Source organism: Lithobates pipiens, unplaced genomic scaffold (genome assembly GCF_037356315.1).
Source record: "Lithobates pipiens isolate NorthernLeopardFrog02 unplaced genomic scaffold, aLitPip1_a1.2 Scaffold_8, whole genome shotgun sequence".
Taxonomy (NCBI): Eukaryota; Metazoa; Chordata; class Amphibia; order Anura; family Ranidae; genus Lithobates; species Lithobates pipiens.
Window position 1 is genome coordinate 220,985,283 of NW_027507903.1, and position 14,877 is coordinate 221,000,159.

The following is a 14,877-nucleotide window of genomic DNA, read 5'->3' on the forward strand; positions in this document are numbered from 1 at the left end:
CGTGACTAGTATAATTTCCAAAGTTTGTTTATTTGGGTTCTAATGATGAAATACACTTTTACAGAATAAAAAAGATCATTAAGTGTAAAGTCAAAAAACACATAATGGCTTATTTAAAGTGTATGTCAGGGCAAAATAGAAAATGACATCTCTGCATTACATTTTCCTAAGTTTAATCACTTAAAGGCCCTGCAAGGACAGAAAAATACCTGGAAACTGTAAAAAATGGTGTCAGCCATGCCCAGTTTCCCTCATCAGCTTCACAACATAGTCAGATATTTTCTGTAGTCCAGGATAAGGCTGACTGGACTCCTTGATATAAGAAAGGCAGTCTGAACAGGACAGGACAGGACAATTCTGAATTTCTGAAATGGTCAACAGGTATTTATTTTTAGCTGGACAGATACAAAACAGTTATTTTCAGGCAACATTTAACAGACCAAAAGAAATCATCCACAGGCTTTGACACTCTGGGATTGATTTACTCAAGAGTGCAAAATCTGGTGCAGCTCTGCATAGAAACCAATCAGCTTCTAACTTAGGTTTGTTCAATTTAGGTTTGACCAACAAAAATAAAAACTGGAAGCTGATTGGTTTCTTTGCAGACTGCACCAGTTTTTGCACTCTGCAGTTTTAGTAAATCAACACCTCTATGTACAACTATGCAAATTCAAAAAGTCACAATTCCTTATCTGCATACTTGTTCTGGTCATTAATTTAAACAAGCAAGAGGGTTATAGTGACAGTCAGAATACATTGTCAGCAATGGCAACCAGAAAATTACCCAATGACTTCGATGATTTTTACTTTTTTAGTTATCAAAGTTCAGTGCCAAACACCCTTATATCAGTTTCATTATGATTATCTTGAAGCTAATTATAACAGTTATCATATTTTAGCCTATGGGAAAAGAAGATACTTATTGGAATTTTTTTCAGAATATGTTTCCATACACCAAATTGTGAGTTAACATGAGTTGTTTTTCTTCTGAACATTTCACTACATGCTCACCAAACTCATCGTGACAAGAAACCCCTTTTATAATTGAAGAAATAAAAGTCATTTTGCAAGGTTTCTGGAGAGCCTTCCATCTGCTAAGTGCAGAGCAAATGTCATAGGAATGCAGGCCGCACCTACCCTCCCCGAATACCAAAACTTATATAGCCTATTTAAATAATAACTCAACGCACTTAGCCTATTTAAATAATAACGCAACACGCTTATTGGCAAAGAATTGGCCGCTGCACTTTTATTGGTATATTCAAATCAATAAATGAATAATAACCATATTCTGATAATTTTATTGCATCATAAAATTCTTATATTTCAAACGATCAACTTCAAAACAGCTCAGTCTTAAAGAACTCGAGCATACATAAATCTTTTAACCAAAGTCCCCCCTACATAACGTAGGGTGACAGACCACATAAACGTGCTTAGCGACAAGGGAAGGGGGGTGGGAAGCTTGTTGCACCTTCACTACCTAGCTGGGAACAGTTGTGAGTGCACCTGTGAGAGAGTCCTATATATAATAAGCCCTTTTCCAGAACATTCCCCATGGGTCACATGACCATTTGGGATATCACCAATAGCCTTGTGAGCCTTAACCCCGCCCCCAGCCTAATTTGCCATTCTCTTAAAGTGACATTAACCCAAATACATTAAGCTGTATATAGCCCTAAATATTTACACTATTGCTTCTATTCTCTTATTAATAAAGGGATGATAAAGTTGATTGTTTGAAATTTTTATGATGCAATAAAATCAGAATATGGTTATTATTTATTTATTGATTTGAATATACCAAAAGTGCAGTGGCCAATTCTTTGCCAATAAGTGCGTTGAGTTATTATTTAAATAGGCTATATAAGTTTTGGTATTCGGGGATGGTAGGTGCAGCCTGCATTCCCATGAACTAGTTGGGCTTAAGGCTTTGAGCCCGACACTTTTGGTATATTCAAATCAATAAATAAATAATAACCATATTCTGATTTTATTGCATCATAAAAATTTCAAACAATCAACTTCAAAACAGCTCAGTCTTAAAGGACTCGAGCATACATAAATCTTTTAACCAAAGTCCCCACATGCCGGGTTTGAGAATTTCAAGCCCGGCCTACCCCACAACCACAGCCAATTCAATGCAGTTTTTCAATCCTACATTAAATATATCTAAACCTATATCGGACAGATGAACTCCATCTGCTCTATATAATCCAGGGAAACCACCATCTAACTCAATGTGTCTATATGAGAAATCTCCAATGCACATAAATAATAACCATATTCAGATAATTTTATTGCATCATAAAATTCTTATATTGCAAACGATCAACTTCAAAACAGCTCAGTCTTAAAGGACTCGAGCATACCAAAATCTTTTAACCAAATGCGCAGCATACATTTTTCCATAAACCTGTTCAATCTCTTCCTAATTTTCTCTTTTTTTTTTAAATGAGCTTCTTGGAGCCATACTAGCCGAGGGATTATCTCTGAAAAGATAATTCTGGTATTCGGAAAAGATAACTTAACCTTAATTAGGTCACGTCTAAACAACGACATGAGGTCCAGAGTTTTAACTTTCCCCACATCATTTCCCCCTAGGTGTACTCCAAAGACATGCAGGTAGGTTAATTGGCTTCTGTCTAAAATTGGCCCTAGTATACAACTGGGGATCTTGGATTGTGGCTCCTTGAGGGTAGGGACCAATGTGAGTGTGCAATGTAAAGGGATAGGGACAATTGTAGACACTCACTCAGGTTGAACTGGATGGACTGATGTCTTTATTCAACCTTACTAACTATGTAACTATGTAACTATGTACTGTTAATGCATCTGGAACTGGCCATGACTCAATCAATCTAGAGACATACAAATAAATAAAGAAATAAAGAAATAAATTAGCCCATTGAAGACCTCTAATTACTTTCCAGAAAATTCTGAAAATTTATGAAATTTCTCCAGGATCCATAGACAAATTGGACATATAGCAACGTTTCTTGGCTCTTTTATTAGCCCAGTATACAAAAGAGTGGCTCAGGATCCAAACATATCTTCTATTACCTAGAATTTAAAGAAAAAGATCAGGTCTGGCATAAATCTGAAAACGTTGAGATTCCCATCTCCCCAACCGTTTGATTATTGCATCATCCAATCCCATCCTAGCAGCTTCCGTAGCTGCCCCGATCCTGAAAGATTGAGAAGTAAACTTAAATTCATGCAAATTCAATTTTCTCAAGCAAGCCTTTAATATGTAATTGAATTGATACTGAGTAAGAGGGGACCCATCAGCATCAATCAAAAAAAAAAAAAAAATTCCCCTCTCTCTCTTTTTTGTTTTTTGGCAGCAACTCAGATATTCTGAGAGCCCCAAAAAAGGCTAGTACAAACGCAGTATTAAATAATATAGCCGTAATTTTGTTAATTTGAAGAAAAAAGATAAACCCGCCATGATTTTGGAAATGTGACTCAAATTGTATATCCATTTCCATAGCAAAATTACACCGCCTATACCATGCGGTTGTATTTTCTGCCACAGAGTGTCTTATCGCATTTGTAAGAACCTCTAAATTAGGCTCCACAGATTTTTCTGGACACACATTACCTTCCTTGTCCGCATTCTGCAGGAGTTGGCGAAATCGGTATACCTGAAATCGAGATAATGCATCCGCAATTTGATTCTCCTTCCCTGGGACGTGCCTGGCCTTTAACCAAATATTAAATTTAAGACAAAGAAACACTAAGTATCTTAGTAATTTGACCACTTGTATAGATTTGGCTGACAAACAATTCACAGCATATATGACCCCTTTATTATCCGAATTAATCAGGATTCTTTTATTTGCAAATAGCTAACCCCATATTTCTATCGCAACCACTAAAGGGAAAAGCTCCCACACTACTATGCTTTTGGTGACTTTATTCGTCTCCCAACTCACAGGCTACTCACCACAGCACCAGTGAGTCTTCCAAATAGCTGCGAATTCATATGAGCCTGCAGCATCTGTATATAGCTCAAGGTCGGATGAGGACACAAATTGTTCCTGAAAAAATGATCTGCCGTTGTATATATGAAAGGATTTAAACCAAACTGACAGGTCCTCCTTGAGGTCAACTCCTTGAGGTCAACTGTCAATCTGATGTGGGAAAATGGTGATTTCATTCCTGACATGGCCAAGTACAAGCGCCGCGAGAAGATTCTGCCAACTGCCATAATCCTTGTCGCGAATGCCAGAAGGCCTAATAAAGATTGGAGTTCTTTTAATAACACTTTTTTATGCCTAATCAACACTGAAATTAAAGCTTTAATCTTAAAGATTTCAGATTCAGGTAGCTAAAATATCAGATTAACAGTGTCAATCTTGACACCTAGGTATTCTATAATTGAGGAAGGAAAAACAGTTTTCTCGCTAGCTAGTGGGATACTGAAATGATGCACTACCGCACTAAACAGATGTAACATAAAATAACAGACAGGAAATTGCGCTGGACCAATGAATAAAAAGTCGTCCAGGTAATGTAATATACCTTGGTAGCCAGATTGAAAAGCCACAACCCATTGGAGAAAGGTTGCAAATTTTACAAAATATGCACAAGATATGGCACATCCCATAGGGAGGCACATATCTAAGTAGTATTTGCCCTCAAAATACATACCCAAGGAGTTGAAAGCTACTGCCAATTGGTAGCAGCCTGAAAGCCACCTTTATGTCTGCTTTCGCAAGCAACGCACCTTTCCCAAACTTCCTAATTTGCTGAATAGCCTCTTCAAACGTGCAATATGATACTGATGGCATCTAGTTCATCATTTAACAAGCTACTTTTTGGGAATGACAAATGGTGGATTAGGCGAAAGGTATTTGGTTCTTTTTTTTTTTTTTTGGGGTATGATGCCTAAGGGCAATATCCTAAACGGTGAGAAAGGAGGGGAATCAAATGGATCCGCTATCCTACCTTCCTTAATTAACATCTCTTTAACAATGTGTGTGTAAGTATCCACTGACCTTCAATTAGGAACTTGGCTGTCTCAAAGTCTGGATATATGTCCAACCATTGCTGCATACTTGCTAGTTTCACTGGGGTGTGAGCTTTTTGCATAAATATCCCTCTGGGAGCTTTGAATATTGGAATTCCTTTTTGAAACACCTGATCAAAGGGTGGGGTCCAGAACAATTCGAGCACTCATGCTTATACTTGCACACCCCCCCCCCCCCCCCCCCATTTATACTGGTTCTCATTGTAAGCAGTATACCAGGGATATGCAATTAGCGGACCTCCAGCTGTTGCAGAACTACAAGTCCCATGAGGCATAGCAAGACTCTGACAGCCACAAGCATGACACCCAGTGGCAGAGGCATGATGGGACTTGAAGTTTTGCAACAGCTGGAGGTCCGCTAATTGCATATCCCTGCAGTATACCCTTTTATAAGGGGACACTGTAGATTGTGGCTGCAGCCTAATGAAACCCACCATCAGGTTAAGCCACAACCCGACGTCCTTATTGCCCCACTTCAATGATAGGTAGATTGATAATTTTTTCTAAGTGCCTCATCATATTGAAACCATCCTAGACCTATGAAACTTTTATAGGCTTCTAGCACATGCTCCATGTGTTGAAACAGCCCGCTGCAATACTCCGGGTGCTTCTCACCTAGCACACTGGAGTATATTGCAAATGACTGCCACCAATTATTAAAAGACCTTGCCACAGGTCTTCTCCTATCACCCTCATCTTTCTCATCTGATTATTTGTCATTTCTGTTGACAAATTCCTTTTTTTTAATGGAATAAGCAACAGAATATCTACGAATTGACATTTCCATATTTTTTCCTTTTTCTGAGGAGAAAGGTGGTAACCTAACAGCGAGATCTCACATGGTAATGTCTCTTTAAAGCACACTTCTGGTAGCGATGCACTAGATATATTAATCTCAGCTGGTAATAGATATTGCGAATTAACATTAGCTGACTGATTATTATTAACATTACCTATATTGCCTAAGCTGACAGAATGTCTATTTTGATTAGACGATACATTACCATAATTACTATTTTAAATTGCAGGTGTATTCATAGTGTCAGCTAATCTGTTAATGGATTCCATAACGCTATTAAGTGTGTGTACTAACTCACCTATACCGCCAGGGGCCGCTGGAGCATTTGTTATATCTGAAACAGCATAATGCTGCTCTCTGTTGCCTCCAGTGGCCATCCGCGGGATGTCTGTGATACTCACACTGCTTGCAGCCTCATGCTCTGGTAATAATACACTGGGCAGAGTTTGTTTCTCCTCACTTACAACCGCAGACACTGCCTCTGTATAACTGACTCTCCTCTAGCCCACCCAGCACTGCCTCTGGGCGGTGACGGGGACCGGACCCTCCTCTATTTCTTTTCTCTCAAGCTGACCTAACGCTGCATAATGGCTGCTGGTTCTTCCAGCCATGCTGTGCTGCTGTCTTCTCTGTCCTGTGACACCGGCGGCTGCGGAGACGGTTCATGGCAGCGGGTCCGGCGGTTTTGAATGTCATTAACAGCTGTTCTACCTCTGACTACAGGGGAATACCACCGGATACTGTACTGAATTTACCTCAGCCAAAACACTTTGCTCATTATCATTCTCTTCCAAAGCCAGGCATTTTCTAAGTCATTCTTTTCCACCTTTATCCCCAGCTTTCTCGAACACTTGCCTCATTAAGGTTTTCATAGCCATAACTGAAGTACTTCAGGAGCCTGTTTTCACCTTCACTGAGCTTGTTGCACCTTCACTGCCTGGTTGGGAACAGGTGTGAGTGCACCTGTGAGAGAGTCCTATATATAATAAGCCCTTTTCCAGAACATTCCCCATGGGTCACATGACCATTTGGGATATCACCAATAGCCTTGTGAGCCTTAACCCCGTCCCCAGCCCAATTTGCCATTCTCTTAAAGTGACATTAACCCAAATACATTAACCTGTATATAGCCCTAAATGTTTACACTATTGCCTCTATTCTCTTATTAATAAAGGGATGGGCGACCGCATGCCCATGCTGCTGGGCTCAAAGCCTTAAGCCCTCCTAGTTCATTCTATGAAACATCAATATTAACAGGTCATAATCATGGGCCAAGGCTACAGATTACATATTTGTGTATAGGACCTTACCTCGGTAGCAGCTACCAGAAATGCATATGAAAAACTTGGAAGAAGTAAAACATTTCTGAGTTAAGATATCAGTTCTATAGTATTTATCGAGATGGTAACTGGGCTGTGTAAGAACACATAATAGCAGTTTTGCCAAACCTGCGCTCAAATCTTGCATTTTTTTACTAATCTCCGAAAAATAAAGTTGAGTAATTAGTAACTGAACTATGTCACATGGACGGAGCCACTGATAAGGCAGTACAGCCAGCCCTCCTGTACTGGGTCTGGGCCCCATCAGTTCAAAAGGGGGACCCAGGGACCTGCTGAGCAGCAGGGCTGACTGTACTATCTTATTGCAGACACTGATCCTCTTCTGTCTCCTACCGCATTGCTGCCAGTTTCTCCTTTTCTTTCTTCCTCCAGCTTCACTGCAGGGGAATTGGTTCTAGCACTTGTGCCCATTCCATCTGCTGTCCTGGCCCTCATGTGCCCCTTTCCCCTGCGATGCTGCCGGCTTCAATCCTTGCCTCTCCTGCCGACAGCTGCTGCAGGCACACAGGGGGACGTTTCAGGATGGAGAGCGTGGGGGAGAGGCTGGAGAACATATAATTTATTGGCCCCTTCCATTCCTGAATGAACACAGTAAGTGATCGATACCAATCACTCCTGTTTCCATTCACTGTCTTTACTATGCTTCAGTTTGTGAATGAGCAGGAAGCCTCAGATCGCTTCCAATTCATTCAGGCTGCAGAGAAAGGGACTTATAAATCTATGTCCTCATTCACTTCTGGCAGGGGGGGACCTGTCAGGTAGGCTCTATGGGAGGGACCCTGTTATTTCTAACAGCAGCCCTGCACATAGATATCTATAATAGAGGAACCGATGATGAAAAATGCATGGGAAACACTATATCACATGACAAGAGTGCAAACTAGGGATGCATGCATGTATTTAAACACTTCAATACAGGGCATTTATACACCCTTCCTTCCAATACCAATTTTTAGCTTTCAGTGCTCTCACAGTTTGAATGCCAATTACTCAGTCATACAACACTGTACCCAAACAACATTTTTATCCTTTTTTTCATACAAATAGAGCTTTCTTTTGGTGGTATTTAATCACCACTGGGTTTTTCATTTTTTGCGACATAAGTGAAAAAAGAGCGAAAATGTTGAAAGAAAAAACAATAAGTAATTTTTGTTCATAAATTTGGGCCAAAATGTATACGGCTACATCTCTTTGGTAAAAATAACCCAACTTAGTAGATATTATTTAGTCTCTTTGAAAGTTATAGAGTCTACAAGCTATGGTGCAAATCATTGAAAATTGATCACATCTGATCACACCTGATGCATTGACGGCCTATCTCATTTCTTGAGGCTCTGAAGTGTCAGGTCAGTAAAGTACCCCCCAATTGACCCATTTTTGAAAATTAGACAGCCCAAGGTATTTAGTAAGAGGTATGGTGAGTTTTTTGAAGTTGTAATTTTTTTCCCACAATTCTTGGGAAAATAAAGAATTTATTTTTTCCACAAAATTGTCATAATAAATTATTTCTCACACACATCATATGCATACTTCCAATTACACCCCAAAATACATTCTGCTACTCCTCCCGAGTATGGCAATACCACATGTGTGGGACTTTTACACAGCCTGGCCACACAGAGAGGTCCAACATGCAGGGAGCACATCAGGGGTTCTAGGAGCATAAATTACACCTCTAATTTCCTAACGACCTATTACATTTGTGAAGTCCCTGGAGCACCAGGACAGTGGAATTACCCACAAAATGACCCCATTTTGGAAAGCAAACACCCCAACGTATAATCTATGAGGCATAATGAGTCTTTTGAACAGTTCATTTTTTTCCACAAGTCTTCAGAAAACGTGGAAAGAAAATGGGAACTTATTTTTTTTTGCACAATGTTGTCAATTTATAAGATATTTGTAACACATAGCATGTATATATCAAAAATTAAACCGCAAAACACATTTAGCTACGCTTCCCGAGTATGGCGATACCACATGGGCGAGACTTTTACACAGTCTGCCCATATACAGAGGCCCAACATTGAAGTAGTACCTTCAGGTGTTCTAGGAGCATAAATTACATATCTCATTTCATTCCTACCTATCACATTTTGAAGGTCCTGGAGCACCAGGACAATGAAATTACTCACAAAATGACCCCATTTTGGAAAGCAAACACCCCAATTTGTATTATATGAGGCATGGGCTGCAAATAGGTACTCAGGTACTCTGATGGGCTGGAGACAGGTACTCGGTTACTCCGATGGGCTGGTGACAGGTACTCGGGTACTCCGATGGGCTGAAGACAGGTATTTGGGTACTCATTGCTATGAGTAAGCACTACGTTTAGTGTGAAACGTGTCAGCTGTTTTTGGTTCTGTATTACTTTGCTGTGACATGTACAGTGTGATCCTGATGTTCTAATAAAGGCACGAGAAATTTCATTTGGAGTGTGGCTATCCAGAATTTTCTACTCACCTTGATTTGCTATATGCCATAGCCAGCACCTGGGGCTCTTCATTTTCTGGAGGAAAAACCTTTTTGTTTCAGCAGACCTACCAGGAGCAGTGGTAACCCCATCTCCAGAAACCAGTGGTGAGATGATTTAAGCTTTCTGACATGGTGCATTATCCTCCTGGAAGTAGCCATCCAAAGATGGGTACACTGTAGTCATAAAGGGATGGACATGGTCAGCAAAAATACTCAGGTAGGCCGTGGCATTTAAACAATGCTCAATTGGTGCTAAGGGGCCCAAAGTGTTCCAAGAAAACATCTACCACACCATTACACCACCAGCGCCAGCCTGCACGGTTGATACAAGACAGAATGGATTCATGCTTTCCTGTTGTTTACGCCAAATTCTGACCCTAACATCTGAATGTTGCAGCTGAAATCAACACTCAGACCAGGCAACATTTTTCCAATCTTATATTGTCCAATTTTGGTGAGACTTGTAGCCTCAGTTTCTGGTTCCTAGCTGACAGGAGTGGCACCAGGTGTGGTCTTATGCTGCTATAGCTCCTCTGCTTCAAGGTTTGATGTGTTGTGCGTTCAGAGATGATAATCGGCATAGGGATTTTTGCCCACGCAACTTCCACTCACTGGATATTTTTTTTTTTTCGGACCATTCTCTGTAAACCCTAGAGATGGCTGTGTGTAAAAAATCCCAATACTATCTGGCATCAAAAACCATGCCACATTTAAAGTCACTTAAATCCCCTTTCTTCCCCATTCTGATGCTCGGTTTGAACTTCAGCAAGTTGTCTTCACCACATCTAGATGCCTAAATGCATTGAGTTGCTGCCATTCTGTTGTCTGATTAGCAATTTATGTTACCAAGCAATTGAACAGGTGTACCTAATAAGGTGAATGTATGTGCTTATTACTTAACATACAGTATATGGATCTTTACAAAGGGCCTGAGCTTATATGTTGGCTAGGGTGTTTCATTTTTCCAAAGATGTGATTTTCATATGACTTTGCTTACACCCCGAGTCTCAGTGATGTAAAAGATATTGTAGCGGCCATAACCCTTAGCAGGGCGGCCTTACCTTTTGGGCTTACCGGTTACCTCCGCTTGGCTGGTTCTTCCACGTCTAGGGGTTCCCAAAGTTAGTACCCAACAAATTTGGACGCTGACGCCATAAAAGTCCTTTAGAAAAGGTTTTTATTTGCAGGAGTAACATCCAACAACATAGTCTCGTATGGGAACAGAGGGCAGGGGTGAAGAAACTCATATCAGAAAGTCTCTAATACCACCCAGAGAGTAGCCACTCGCAGCTGGGTGCTTCAAGGCTTAACAAACCTCTAGCCAGAGATTATGGCAGTCAGCACTTTGATCCAGAACTTGTGAAATCTTTGACCTTGAGTAACTAGTAACAGAAGTGAACAGGAACCTTTTTCCTCAGTACCTGGAACGTTCTCTGTCTCCTTGGCAGTACTGGAAAAAGCGTGAGTCCGTCAGTGTCCTTGACAACTCAGCAACCAGGCACTTCTCAGGATGCCAGCTTGTTGGCCCTCCTCCAAAGAGTCCTCCCCCCGGTCACTTACACGAGCTGCAGTGCCCCTCCAAGCCGAGAGCACACCCGGACGCCTTGAATCCTCCCTCAGTTACTGCGCCTCGGACCAGCCAGTTCCAAGACTCGGGAACAGATGGATCCCTACCCTAGACCAGGCGGGTCTATTGGGGCTAACCAACTGAAGCATGTTGCGGAGCGATGAACGCTCCCGTGACTGGGACCCTTCACGGGGCTACCCCGGTCCAGAATCAGGAACAGACCTCTAAGGCCTCACGAACGAACCTAGAACACGTGACTTCAGCATCTTAAGTACCCTTCCTCAGACTCCTCAGTGGGGCCCGGCGCACCCACTGATTGGCTCAGAGGAAGCTGATACCCAAAATGTCCAACCAGGCCTGGTTCTGAGCCTGTCATGTGCACTTAACTGTGCACATGACAGGCCCAGCCAAAACAGCAAAGCCAAACTGATGTCAAAGTTACACCTACACAATTAACCCTCAGAACCCCTTTACTGTTCTGAGGCAAAAAACTAATTTGTACATGACAGACACTTTGTCCAAAGTGTCATCGCTACAATATATATGCTAAATTTCAATAAGATTGGATAATATTTAGGGGTTGCACACATTGATCACTTTTATCAAAGCAATGTCTGTAGGCTTCACTTAATAAGAAGTCATATACAACAATGCTGGATGAAGAAAGTTCAGTTCAAGGCTTTCTAGAAGAACAACGTGTGAAAATGGTTAACTACATCCAAAATGTCCTAAAAGAGGGAAGTCATCCAAGAGAAGACTACAAAGAGTTATTACAACTCTCGCTCCTGTACCTAGAATTAACTTCATTTTCAGGATCCCCGGGGGTATTGCATCAAGCAAGGTGGATGGAAGTCAATATATGCACTGAAAATTGTCCTCTTCACTAAACAGTTGAATATTCCTCAATGACAACTGGAAGGAATGAAATGGGTTGCACATTTTGTCAGCCTCGTATATGCCTAGGATGCATTAAGGTGAAAAAACACGAACCTTTACAACTGTGATACTTGTTCTGATTCTGCGTAAATTACTTTACAATCACTGGGGCTGTATGGACCCTGTATTATATACACTGTGGTGAATAATAGGTGACCCCCTCAACAGGTTTACATGATAATGTTATGCTTGGATTTTTTTTGTTGATGGTTCAGCTGGTGCCATTTCAGTTAGTTACAGTGTTACTAAACCCATGACCCTGCCTTCACTATATCTGGTCTCCCACAGTACACAGAACATGGAAAATATTTTATTAACTATAAACTGCTAAATACCTTCTCATCAGCAGTATATATCAGTCTTGTGACCTATATCGGTGTCTGGTTAAAGCTTATAGGAGGAGTTTTCATTCTGCTCGGACTGTCCTATAAGGCTGCAGGACCCCTGACCCCCTATCTGGACAGTGCTGATGGGTGCTGTGCAAATTACATGCACTCTCCCAAGAAAAAAATAACGCTCTAGCAATGCATACCAAACTGAGCATGTGGCTCTGCCTTATCAGGATGGATTGGGGACAGTGGAAGAAGGGAGGTATCAGAGAAGACAGTATCACACAGTCTTTTCACACATTGCAGAGGATTACCCCTTTAGGTTCCACAGTGAGTATAAAAAGCATGCTTTTCTGCATATACACACTGATTTTACTGTTGTAGGTTTAGTAACACTTTAATGGTGAATATACAGAGTTACACTGCAGTTAACCTTTGACACACACACACACAAACTCACACATCATAGCTGCCACCCTGTGTTTAACAGAACAGAAATTTAACAGAAATGCACAGCATTTGCTGTTGCATTTCTGACATTTTAAAAGAAATGTCTGTATTACTCACTGCAATGCAATGATAGGAATGTAACAACGTTTAACATGCAGTATCACCCTACAGAGGCAAAAACTCTTTTAATTTCTAATTAGATCATTAAGAAAATCAGCTAAAAACTATTGTAAAACATATTTTTTTTATTAAAATAATACATTTGTTATACGTACCTGCCCTATGGACTGGTATTGCACAAAGCGGCCAGAAACCTCGTCCTTACAGGTCCAAGCCAGACGGTGTGCATCTGTTGACACACACAGCGTGGCTCGGGCAGACCCCCTTCCCCCAAACATGATTTGATTGACAGTAGCATGAGCCAATGACCCCGATGCTCTCACAGATTACTGTAATTAGAGGAAGATCTGCACTCATTTTCATTTTAAATGGACCAACTCCCACATCTGCTATCTGGAAACAAATATCCACAGTAACCTGCTTGTGTCTTTGAGTTAAATTTTAGTCTGCTAAGAAGAACGTTCAAATTATACTTCCAGCAATGGTTTACATTTTCACATGGTTTGGCCGGTACAACATTATGTGATGCCATGTCTCCTGTATTTATGCCAGGCACTCCAGGTGAAACTCCCTACGGGGTTTCTGAAAGACCTTCAAACTTGGTTCCTAAAGTTTATCTGGGCTGGAAAACCATTGAAACTAAAGAGGACAATACTGGGAGGGACTATGGAGGTTGTGGACCCAATGGATGACTGCTGAGGGTCGATGGTTCTGAGAAGCAGCTGCACAGGGTCACAGCCACGGTCCTGGACAGGGGGCTAGAGCATACAATTCCCCAGGGTGCGGAGTCTTAAGCCCCATACACACTATCTGATTTTCTGCAGATTTTTGTCTTCAGATTTACCAAAACCATGTAGTGCAATGGCCTGCCTGATTGCATACAAATTAAAACTCCTAAGGTGTGACCTCATATTAAATGGTTTTGGTAAATCTGAAGGAAAAAATCTGCAGAAAATATGATAGTGTGTATGGGGCTTAAGAGCCAGCAGGTTTTCACCAGAGCCTCTGATGGTGAGGATAGACTTGGCTGCAGCTGACTCCAGGTCACGGTCTCCAGGGTCTCCCAGCTCAGACTCGTGGTTGGTTTTGGTGGATGGAGAGGAAGCAGCAGTCCAGTGCAACAAGGAACAGTAAGGAGGACAAGCCAAAGGTCGAAACACAAGCAGACAAGGATGCTAAGAAGAACGAGCTGAAGGTCGGGGCAATGAGCAGACAGGGATGGTCAGGAGAATGAGCCGAAGGTCAGGAAAACAAGCAGATAGGGATGGTCAGGAGAACAAGCCAAAGTTGGTACACTGAAATCAAAAGTAGAGCACACGGAAACACCCAGGGAAACCTTCACACAATATTTGCTCGGCAAGGCTGGCTTGCAGTGCGCAGGGTTAAATAGTGTTTACTGTTAGAGGCTGGGGTGGAGCCATGCTGAGAGAAGATTACTTAAAGAGGAAGTAAACCCTGATGAGTTTACTTCCTCTTTCATTCCCTGCAAAGGCAAAGCATAATGGACTACTATGCATCGCATAGTAGCCCATTATGTGTCACTTACCTGACACAGGAGCCAGCGAAGTCACCGCTGTCCCCTGTAGTTCGGCACATCCATCTTCTCGGTGGGGTCTCGCAGCTCCGCCGCTTTCATTCGGGGAAGCCGCGATGACGTCACTCCCACGAATGCGCACGGGAGCCGAGACGCGCGGCATTGCACGGCATCTTCGTCATCGAGGATGCCACGCTCAGTGCTCAGTGCGCATGCACCGTAGACAGCGGTGCCCGTCTTCAGGCAAATATCTCCTAAACCGTATAGGTTTGGGAGATATTTCTTGGACCTA

The 14,877-nt window shown here is 41.7% G+C and overlaps 1 protein-coding gene across 2 annotated transcripts in view; it reads left to right on the top strand.

Annotated features, from left to right (window-relative positions):
• Positions 1–14,877, top strand: part of PDZRN4 (PDZ domain containing ring finger 4) — a 253,740-nt gene that overhangs the window by 171,844 nt on the left and 67,019 nt on the right. The gene's annotated exons all lie outside the window — the stretch shown is intronic.